The sequence below is a fragment of the Arachis hypogaea genome, chromosome 16, assembly GCF_003086295.3.
Source record: "Arachis hypogaea cultivar Tifrunner chromosome 16, arahy.Tifrunner.gnm2.J5K5, whole genome shotgun sequence".
NCBI classification, from domain to species: domain Eukaryota; kingdom Viridiplantae; phylum Streptophyta; class Magnoliopsida; order Fabales; family Fabaceae; genus Arachis; species Arachis hypogaea.
Genome location: NC_092051.1, coordinates 90,670,612 through 90,680,989, shown reverse-complemented (window position 1 = coordinate 90,680,989; position 10,378 = coordinate 90,670,612). Strand labels below are relative to the sequence as shown.

The 10,378-nt window shown below is 40.1% G+C and overlaps 1 non-coding gene across 1 annotated transcript; it reads right to left on the bottom strand.

The window, feature by feature from the left end:
- Positions 1-718: 718 nt before the first annotated feature.
- Positions 719-822, bottom strand: LOC112760684 (small nucleolar RNA R71). Its single transcript, XR_003181113.1, has one exon. It is a non-coding gene; the product is annotated as a small nucleolar RNA R71 (small nucleolar RNA).
- Between the last annotated feature and the right edge of the window lie 9,556 nt (positions 823-10,378).

Genomic DNA, 10,378 nt, shown 5'->3' with positions numbered 1-10,378 from the left:
TTACTAACATTCTTCAAAAACTATTTTCGAAAATCACTAACTCTTTTTCAAAAATTATTTTCGAAAATTCTCTTCTCTCTCATCTCACATCTCTGCTCTCCTCACAGTTGTGTTTCTTCCATTACATTACATTCTTTGTCTACCTCTCTTCTTCTACTCACACAGGGATCCCTATATTGTGGTATAAAGGATCTCTATTATTATTATTTTTCTGTGCCCTCTTCTTTGTCATATGAGCAGGAGCAAGGACAAGAATATTCTTGTTGAAGCAGATCCAGAACCTGAAAGGACTCTGAAGAGAAAATTAAGAGAAGCTAAAATACAACAATCCAGAGATAATCTTTCAGAAATTTTCGAACAGGAAGAGGAGATGGCACCTAATTCCAATTTACATGGAAGAAGCATCTCCATTCCTGCCATTGGAGCAAACAACTTTGAGCTGAAACCTCAATTAGTTTCCCTAATGCAGCAGAACTGCAAGTTTCATGGACTTCCATCTGAAGATCCTTTTCAGTTCTTAACTGAATTCTTGCAGATATGTGACACTGTTAAGACTAATGGAGTAGATCCTGAAGTCTACAGGCTCATGCTTTTCCCATTTGCTGTAAGAGACAGAGCTAGAATATGGTTGGACTCTCAACCTAAAGATAGCCTGAACTCTTGGGATAAGCTGGTCACGGCTTTCTTAGCCAAGTTCTTTCCTCCTCAAAAGCTGAGCAAGCTCAGAGTGGATGTTCAAACCTTCAAACAAAAAGATGGTGAATCCCTCTATGAAGCTTGGGAAAGATACAAACAGCTAACCAAAAAGTGTCCTTCTGACATGCTTTCAGAATGGACCATCCTGGATATATTCTATGATGGTTTATCTGAGCTATCAAAGATGTCACTGGACACTTCTGCAGGTGGATCCATTCACCTAAAGAAAACGCCTGCAGAAGCTCAAGAACTCATTGACATGATTGCTAATAACCAGTTCATGTACACTTCTGAGAGGAATCCTGTGAGTAATGGGATGCCTATGAAGAAGGGAGTTCTTGAGATTGATACTCTGAATGCCATATTGGCTCAGAATAAAATATTGACTCAGCAAGTCAATATGATCTCTCAGAGTCTGCATGGAATGCAAGCTGCATCCAACAGTACTCAAGAGGCTTCTCATGAAGAAGAAGCTTATGATCCTGAGAACCCTGCAATAGCAGAGGTGAATTACTTAGGTGAACCTTATGGAAACACCTATAACTCATCATGGAGAAATCATCCAAATTTCTCATGGAAGGATCAAAAGCCTCAACAAGGCTTTAATAATGGTGGAAGAAACAGGTTTAACAATAATAAACCTTTTTCCATCATCCACTCAGCAACAGAGAGAGAACTCTGAACAAAATACTTCTAATTTAACAAACTTAGTCTCTGATCTATTTAAGGCCACTGTAAGTTTCATGAATGAAACAAGGTCTTCCATTAGAAATTTGGAAGCACAAGTGGGCCAACTGAGTAAAAGGATCACTGAAATCCTCCCAGTACTCTCCCAAGCAATACAGAAGAGAATCCAAAAGGAGAGTGTAAGGCCATTGACATAAGCAAAATGGCCGAACCCAATGAGGGAGAGGAGGACGTGAACCCCAAGGAGGAAGACCTCCTGGGACGTCCAGTGACCAATAAGGAGCTTCCCTCTGAGGAACCAAAGGACTCTAAGGCTCATCTAGAGACCATAGAGATTCCATTGAACCTCATTATGCCCTTCATGAGCTCTGATGAATATTCCTCTTCTAAAGAGAATGAGGATGTTACAGAAGAGCAAACTGCCAAGTTTCTTGGTGCAATCATGAAGCTGAATGCCAAATTATTTGGCATTGATACTTGGAAAGTTGAACCTCCCTTGTTCATCAATGAACTAAGTGATCTGGATCAACTGACATTGTCTCAGAAGAGACAGGATCCTGGAAAGTTCATAATACCTTGTATCATAGGCACCATGCTCTTTAAGGCTCTGTGTGACCCTGGTTCAGGAATAAACCTCGTGCCCCTCTCTGTAATAAAGAAACTGGGAATCTATGGGGTGCAAGCTGCTAAAATCTCGTTAGAGATGGTAGACAGTTCAAGAAAACAGGCTTATGGAAAAGTAGAGGACGTGTTAGTAAAGGTTGAAGGCCTTTACATCCCTGCTGATTTCATAGTCCTGGATACTGGAAAGGAAGAGGATGAATCCATCATCCTAGGAAGACCTTTCCTGGCCACAGCAAGAGCTGTGATTGATGTTGACAGAGGTGAAATAGTCCTTCAATGGAATGAGGACTCCCTTTTGTTTAAAACTCAAGGATCTCCCTCTGCAACCATGGAGAGGAAGCAGAAAAAGCTTCTCTCAAAGCAGAGTCAACCATAGCCCCCACAGTCAAACTCTAAGTTTGGTGTTGGGAGGCCACAACCAAACTCTAAGTTTGGTGTTGAACTCCCATATCCAAACTCTAAGTTTGGTATTAGAGAGTCTCAACAAAGCTTTGCACATCTGTGAGGCTCCATGAGAGCCCACTGTCAAGCTATTGACATTAAAGAAGCGCTTGTTGGGAGGCAACCCAATTCTTATTTATCTAACTATATTTTTCTTAGTTATATGTCTTTGTAGGTTCATGATCATGTGGGGTCACAAAATAAATATAAAAATTGAAAACGGAATCAAAAACAGCAAAAGAAAAATCACACCCTGGAGGAGCATCTATCTGGCGTTCAGCGCCAGAACAGAGCATGGTTCTGGCGCTGAACGCCCAAAATGGGCAGCTTCTGGGCGCTGAACGCCAAGACAGGCATGGTTCTGGCGTTCAACGCCAGAAATAGCACACAAATTGGCGTTGAACACCCAAAATGGCCACCAACCTGGCGCTGAACGCCCAGAGTTGTGTGCAAAGGCATTTTTACATGCCTAATGGGTGCAGGGATGTAAATCCTTGAACATCTCAGGATCTGTGGACCCCTCAGGATCTGTGGACCTCACAGGATCCCCACCTACCTCCACTCACTTCTTCTCACCACTCTCTTTCACACAACCCCATAAACACTCTTCCCCAAAAACCCTTCACCAATCACCTCAATCTCTCTTCCCCATCACCTCTTCACCACTCACATCCATCCACTCTTCCCCATAAACCTACCTCATAAACTCCACATACCCTCAAAATTCAAAACCAATTTCCCACCCAAACCCACCCATATGGCCGAAACCTTAACCCCTGATGCACATAAACTAGTTATGCTACGAATTAGGAAATTGCACGATCGGCAAAATTCCTTCCGGCAAGTGCACCGGTTATCGTCGTCAAGTAAAAACTCACAATAGAGTGAGGTCGAATCCCACAAGGATTGGTTGAGTGAGCAATTCGGATTAGAAGTGTGTTCTAGTTGAGCGGAATCAAGAATTGAGATGATACTTGCGGAATGTAAAATTGGCGGGAAAAGTAAATGACAAGAAAATTAAATGGCTGAATCTTAAATTGCATGAATTAAAGAGCAGAATGTAAATTGCTGAAATTAAAAGGGAATGGGGATGATTGCAAGAATTGAATTGCAGAATGTAAAGAGAAAGTGGAAATCAGAAATGGGGAATTCATTGGGTTTAGGAGATATTGAAATCTCCGAATCAAAACATGTAAATCTCTTCCTCAACCAATGCATTCATTAAATTTTGCTTGGCAATCTTATATGATTGGATCCCAATTCCTTGGCTCACCAATGCTCTCTAAAAACAAACAAATTCCCAATCCCTTGGTTTAAATGTTCATAAGAAGAGATGATGCTTGATCACTGATTATACCACACAATTTCATGAACCACAATTTGGTAGGATTACATGTCACAATATCCATCCAAACCCCAATCCAATCCACTGTGAGAAAGCTTCTCTAGCATGAATCCTCCATTCCTTTCCCAAGGCTCCGAAGGATTCCAAATATGAGTAGTCTCTTTCCCAAGACAACTACTCAATGGAATTAGATCGAGAAGCTTTCTAACAAAATTCAAGAGAAAAGATTGAAGAAGAAGATAAACTATTATTGATTCATTGAATTACAATAGAGCTCCCTAACCCAATGAAAGGGGGTTTAGTGAATCATAGCTCTGAATTCAATTACAAAGAAAAGGAAACTAGCCAAAAGTGAACGTAAAAGTTCTTTCTAACTTAACTTCTATCCTATTTATACACTTTCTATATTGAGCTTCAGTTGTGCTTCTTGGGCTTTGAGGCCTCTCTTTGCTTTCCTTTTGCCTTGGGTTTATGATCCATAATCTTGATGAGGTTGTTGATCCAAATCCTGTAACATTTATTGAGCCAACTTAGTGATAATCAAATAATGACACATGACTCAATAATTTGAGATTTCAAACTCATCAATCCTTCAGGCCCAATCCCATAAACCATGATATTCAATTGGGTTTCATACCAAAGTAAGTTTAAGTTAATACTTGTGCTCAAAGACTAACTTAAATCACAATATTTTTGGCCCAGAAACCCTTTTCAAGAGTGGCGTTTAAGTTGTAGTTTAAGCTTAAACCGCAACTTAAACGCCAGACACTTCCAGTGAGGCCATTTGTAGAAGCACGTTTAAGTTTCAGTTAAGGTTAAACTGAAGCTTAAACGTGGAAATGGAAGAATGGTAGCCCTGGAGAGTAATGTAGTCGAACACATTTAACCTCCAGTTTAAGGTTAAACTGGAGGTTAAACGTGGAAAAGGAATGAGGCATCCTGGAGGTCGAACACGTTTAACCTCCAGTTTGAGGTCAAACTGGAGGTTAAACGTGGAAAGGGGTGTAGGCATACTGGAGGTCGAACACGTTTAACCTCCAGTTTGAGGTCAAACTGGAGGTTAAACGTGGAAGCTTGGAATGGTGGCCCTGGAGGTGTCGAACACGTTTAACCTCCAGTTTGGGGTCAAACTGGAGGTTAAACGTGGAGGTGGAGAGAGCAACCCTGGAGTGGAGAAACTATCGAACACGTTTAACCTCCAGTTTGAGGTCAAACTGGAGGTTAAACGTGGAAGCTTGGAGAGAGCAACCCTGGAGTGGAGAAACTATCGAACACGTTTAAGCTCCAGTTTGAGTCAAACTGGAGCTTAAACGTGGAATGGCCCCTGGTACTCTTCCTGGTTCTGGCGTTTAACCTCCAGTTTGAGGTCAAACTGGAGGTTAAACGTGGAACTCCTCCTTGGGTGGCATACTCATTCTGGCGTTTAACCTCCAGTTTGAGGTCAAACTGGAGGTTAAACGTGGAATGCTCCTTAAGTGAGGCTTTTCATTCTGGCGTTTAACCTCCAGTTTGAGGTCAAACTGGAGGTTAAACTTCAATCCCAGCATTTCTTATCCTTCATGATTTTTGGCGTTTAAGCTCCAGTTTAGGCTTAAACTGGAACTTAAACTCCACATGTTATATACAAGCTTCCTTTATTGATTTTGTTGCTTCCTTGCTTAGCCTCTTCTTCCCTGAAATCATCCAAACAATTGCATCAAAGTCTTGCAAAATTTCATGAGAAATCTTTCATTCATAGCATTTAAGTAATATAACTAAAACTCATGGAATTTGCATCAAAATCATATTGTTTGGATGGTTCATTACTTTGTTCTTTATTTAACCATTTTTGGTTACTTTAAGCTCAAGAAAATGCATAAAACAACTAAAACTAACAGAAAAATGCTAGTGAAACTAGCCTATGATGCCTTGGCATCACAACACCAAACTTAATACTTGCTTGTCCCTAAGCAAGTCCTGAGTTAATTGAGAAGAAAGTATGAAACAGAAAGCAATTACATTGGCTATATTAGCAAGCATTTGAAGTTCATCAGAAGGGTTTTATGCAGAAAGTTGCAGCATCACTTTTTCATACTTATCAGGTAGGATTATCACTTTTTCATTGCATCCATCAAAAATTGCTATGGCCTCTTGTTATTCTTATGTCTTTGGCACTTTTCTCTTCTTTGTTTTTCTTTTCTTTTTCTTAGAGCTTCTTTTGCTCCTTGTTTGCTTAGTGTCATGTGTTGCACAAGCCTTTGGCATTTTCTTTTTCTTAACAGTGCACTACACATATCCACTTTAGGTATTTTAGTTCACATTTCTTCTTGAGACATTGGTGCCCAGCACCTCTTTGTGTGACTAAATGTTTTGTATTGAGGTTGCTCTTGATAATGGACTTTTGGTTGATAATCCCGGGTTAGTTAACCCAAGTTACCAAGTGTTGAAACACTCCTCAGAACCTATTCATCCAAGCATATCCTTAATACATAAACACCACAGGCATTTGTCTCAGAAGTTCAAACCATTGGTGCCTAGCTTATTTTCTCAATTTTTTGCTTTTTGGTTGCCTTTTCCGTGGCTTTTTCTTTTCCTTTTCTTTCTTTTTCATGGCCAAAGACATTTATTCATCAAGATCCATAGACAATTTTTACTTCTACATAAAAAATGATAATTCTACACTCAAATTTTAGTGATGTGATTAAACAATCAAGCATGCATACCACCACTTAATTCTACTTGATTTGTCACTAATTTAGCCAAGTTACTTTTGTTCAAACTTTTCTTTTATTTTTGAAACAGAACAAGCATGGCACGCACTTGTTTAAGAAGGTGAAGTTATATCCAAACATCTAGGCATTCACTTTATTCAAAGCAATTAACAAACAGACATACTAAAACAAACTACACATTCCAAAAAGATTCAACATTTACAGTTTAAACCAGAACACGCATGCTTTTGTTTGGCCTTTTTAAAGAATTATCAAGGAATAATACCACCTTGTGAAATTCCTTGTTTTCTCTTTGTTGACAGGAAACACTTTGATTTCTCCTTCTTCTTCCTAAATGTTGCTTCATGCTTTATGGTTCTTGTATCCTTTCCTGCAAAGAGTAATGAAGTTGCTTGCTCCTCAAGCACTTAAGTGGTTAGCTCAACTATGTGTGGGTAAGCATCGGATTCTTAAGTTGGTGTGTGAACACCAAACTTAGTCTCCCACTTACTTCTCTGTGTTCTTTGAATCCTTGAGTTATCTTGGAATGATGTTGCTACTAAGGGTTTTAAGCATTTCTGTGACTGCTTAGAATAGTTGTTCCTTTCACATAATTCAAAGGTTGTTGTGTTCAGTTGATCTTTATGGTGGAACACCAAACTTAGAGTCACACATTCCCCTTTGACTTATGGATCCATGAATTCATTGTTTGGTGTGAAACACCAAACTTAATTCTTTGCAATGCACAGAAACTACTTTACCCTTTTTATTGAAACAAATAAAAGAAACAGCAACAAGGTATTACCTCAGGTTGGGTTGCCTCCCAACAAGCGCTTCTTTAACGTCATTAGCTTGACGGTCAGCTTCCTCAGTTGAGGTGATATTTAACTTTGTCCTTCTCCTCCACATCTCCCAAGTAATGTTTGAGTCTTTGACCGTTAACAATGAAGGTTCGTTGTGACTTTTCTTCCATGATTTCTACTTGTCCATAATTGGAGACCTTGGTGACAAGGAATGGTCCAGACCACCTTGATTTTAGCTTCCCTGGAAATAGCTTCAGCCTAGAATTGTAGAGCAATACTTTTTGCCCTTCTTCAAATTTCCTTGGGGCTATGTTGCTGTCATGCTTCTTCTTTGCTCTTTCTTTGTAAATTTTGGCATTCTCATAAGCTTCCGCTCTGAATTCTTCCAACTCTTGAATTTGCAACATCCTTCTTTCTCCAGCGGCTTTGTTATCCAAGTTCAGAAGTTTCAAGGCCCAGTATGCCTTGTGCTCCAACTCCAGTGGCAGATGACAAGCTTTTCCATATACTAGTTGGTAAGGCGACATTCCAATTGGTGTTTTGAAAGCTGTCCTATATGCCCAAAGAGCATCATCTAGCTTAATCGACCAGTCCTTCCTTGAAGTTCCCACAGTCTTTTCCAGGATTCTTTTGAGTTCTCTGTTAGATATTTCGGCTTGCCCACTTGTCTGTGGATGGTATGGTGTGGCTACCCTGTGTTTGACTCCATATTTTAGAAGCAATGCCTCTAATGGTTTGTTGCAGAAGTGGCTTCCTCCATCACTGATGATTGCTCTTGGAACCCCAAAACGGCAAAAAATGTGTTTTCTGAGGAAGTTCATGACTACCTTATTATCATTGGTTGGAGTTGCTATTGCTTCAACCCATTTGGAGACATAGTCTACTGCCACAAGAATGTAATTGTTTGAGTATGAGGAGGGAAATGGTCCCATGAAATCTATCCCCCACACATCAAACAATTCAAGTTCCAGAATGAATTGTTGTGGCATTTCATTTCTTCTTGGCAAGTTCCCAGCTTTCTGGCATTCATGGCAGTGCTTCACTAATTCTTTTGCATCTTTGAAGATAGTGGGCCAATAAAAACCACACTGCAACACCTTAGCTGCTGTTCTTTCTCCTGCAAAGTGCCCTCCATAAGTGGAGCCATGGCAGTCCCATAAAACTTCCCTTCCTTCTTCCTTGGATATGCATCTTCTGAGTATGCCATCGGAACATTTTTTGAACAAGTATGGTTCGTCCCAGATGAAGTATTTGGCATCATTTACCAATTTCTTCCTTTGATGTTTGTTAAATTCCAAAGGTAAACTCCCAGTGGCCTTGAAATTTGCTATGTCTGCAAACCAGGGTGCTTTGTGAATTACCATGAGTTGTTCATCAGGAAAGCACTCATTTACATGTGTGCTTTGTGTGCTTCCTTCTTCACATGGTATCCTTGATAAATGATCTGCCACCTTGTTTTCTACACCCTTCTTGTCTTTGATTTCAATGTCAAATTCCTGCAACAAAAGAACCCATCTAATAAGTCTTGGTTTAGATTCTTGTTTAGCAAGTAAATATTTTAAAGCTGAATGATCAGTGAAGACAATGACTTTAGATCCAATGAGATAAGATCTAAATTTGTCAAATGCAAAGACTATTGCCAAGAGTTCTTTTTCAGTGGTTGTGTAATTCTTTTGGTTAGCATTCAAGACTTTACTGGCATAATAAATCACATGCACCAAATTGTTTTTCCTTTGTCCTAACACGGCCCAATAGCAAGGTCTGATGCATCACACATCAGTTCAAAAGGTAAGTTCCAATCAGGTGGGGCAATGATAGGTGCAGAGGAAAGTTTTTGCTTCAAAAGATCATAGGCTAGCATGCAATTTTTATCAAATACAAAGGGTGTATCAGAGACGAGCAAGTTACTCAAAGGTTTTGCTATTTTAGAAAAGTCTCTAATAAACCTTCTGTAAAAACCAGCGTGTCCCAAAAAGCTTCTAACTGCCTTGACATTACTAGGTGGAGGTAGTTTTTCAATGATTTCCACCTTAGCTCTGTCCACCTCCATGCCTCTATTAGAGATTTTGTGGCCAAGGACTATTCCTTCTGTGACCATGAAATGACACTTTTCCCAGTTTAATACTAGGTTAGTCTCTTGGCACCTCTTAAGCACCAAGGCAAGGTGGTGTAGGCAGCTGGGAAAAGAATCCCCAAACACAGAAAAAATCATCCATGAAGACCTCAATAAATTTTTCAATCATGTCCGAAAAGATGGACAGCATGCATCTTGGAAAGTGGCAGGTGCATTGCACAACCCAAAGGGCATGCGTCTATAAGCAAAAACTCCATATGGACAAACAAATGATGTTTTTCTTGATCACTAGGATCAACTACTATTTGGTTGTAGCCCGAATATCCATCCAAGAAGCAATAGTAAGCATGTCCGGCAAGCCTTCAAGCATCTGATCCATGAATGGGAGTGGGAAATGATCTTTTCTGGTGGCTTCATTGAGTTTCCTGTAGTCTATGCACATCCTCCATCCAGTAACGGTTCTTGTGGGTATGAGTTCGTTCTTCTCATTTGAACCACAGTTATGCCACCTTTCTTGGCACTACATGGATGGGACTAACCCATGGGCTATCAGAAATGGGGTAGATTACCCTGCCTGCCATAACTTCCTCACTTCCTTTTGTACCACTTCTTTCATGACGGGATTCAATCTTCTTTGAGCTTGAATGGAGGGTCTAGCATCTTCTTCTAACAAGATTTTATGCATGCATATGGATGAACTTATCCCCTTCAAATCAGCTAGGGTCCATCCAATGGCATCTTGATGAGTTTGCAGCACCTTGATCAATTCTTCTTCTTGTTCTTGGCTCAAGGCCGAGCTAATGATAACAGGGTGACTCTCATCACTACCCAAGTATGCATACTTGAGATTAGGGGGCAATGCTTTGAGCTCAGGTTTTGGTGCTCCTTTTCTTCTTTCACTTTCTCTGGCCTGCTTAGCATAGTTGTGTCATCATCCTTGATATCACTAACTTCAATATCCTTGGTGAACTCCTCCTCTGCCACTTCTTTATTGTTTCCTCAAAAGTTTCTTGTACTC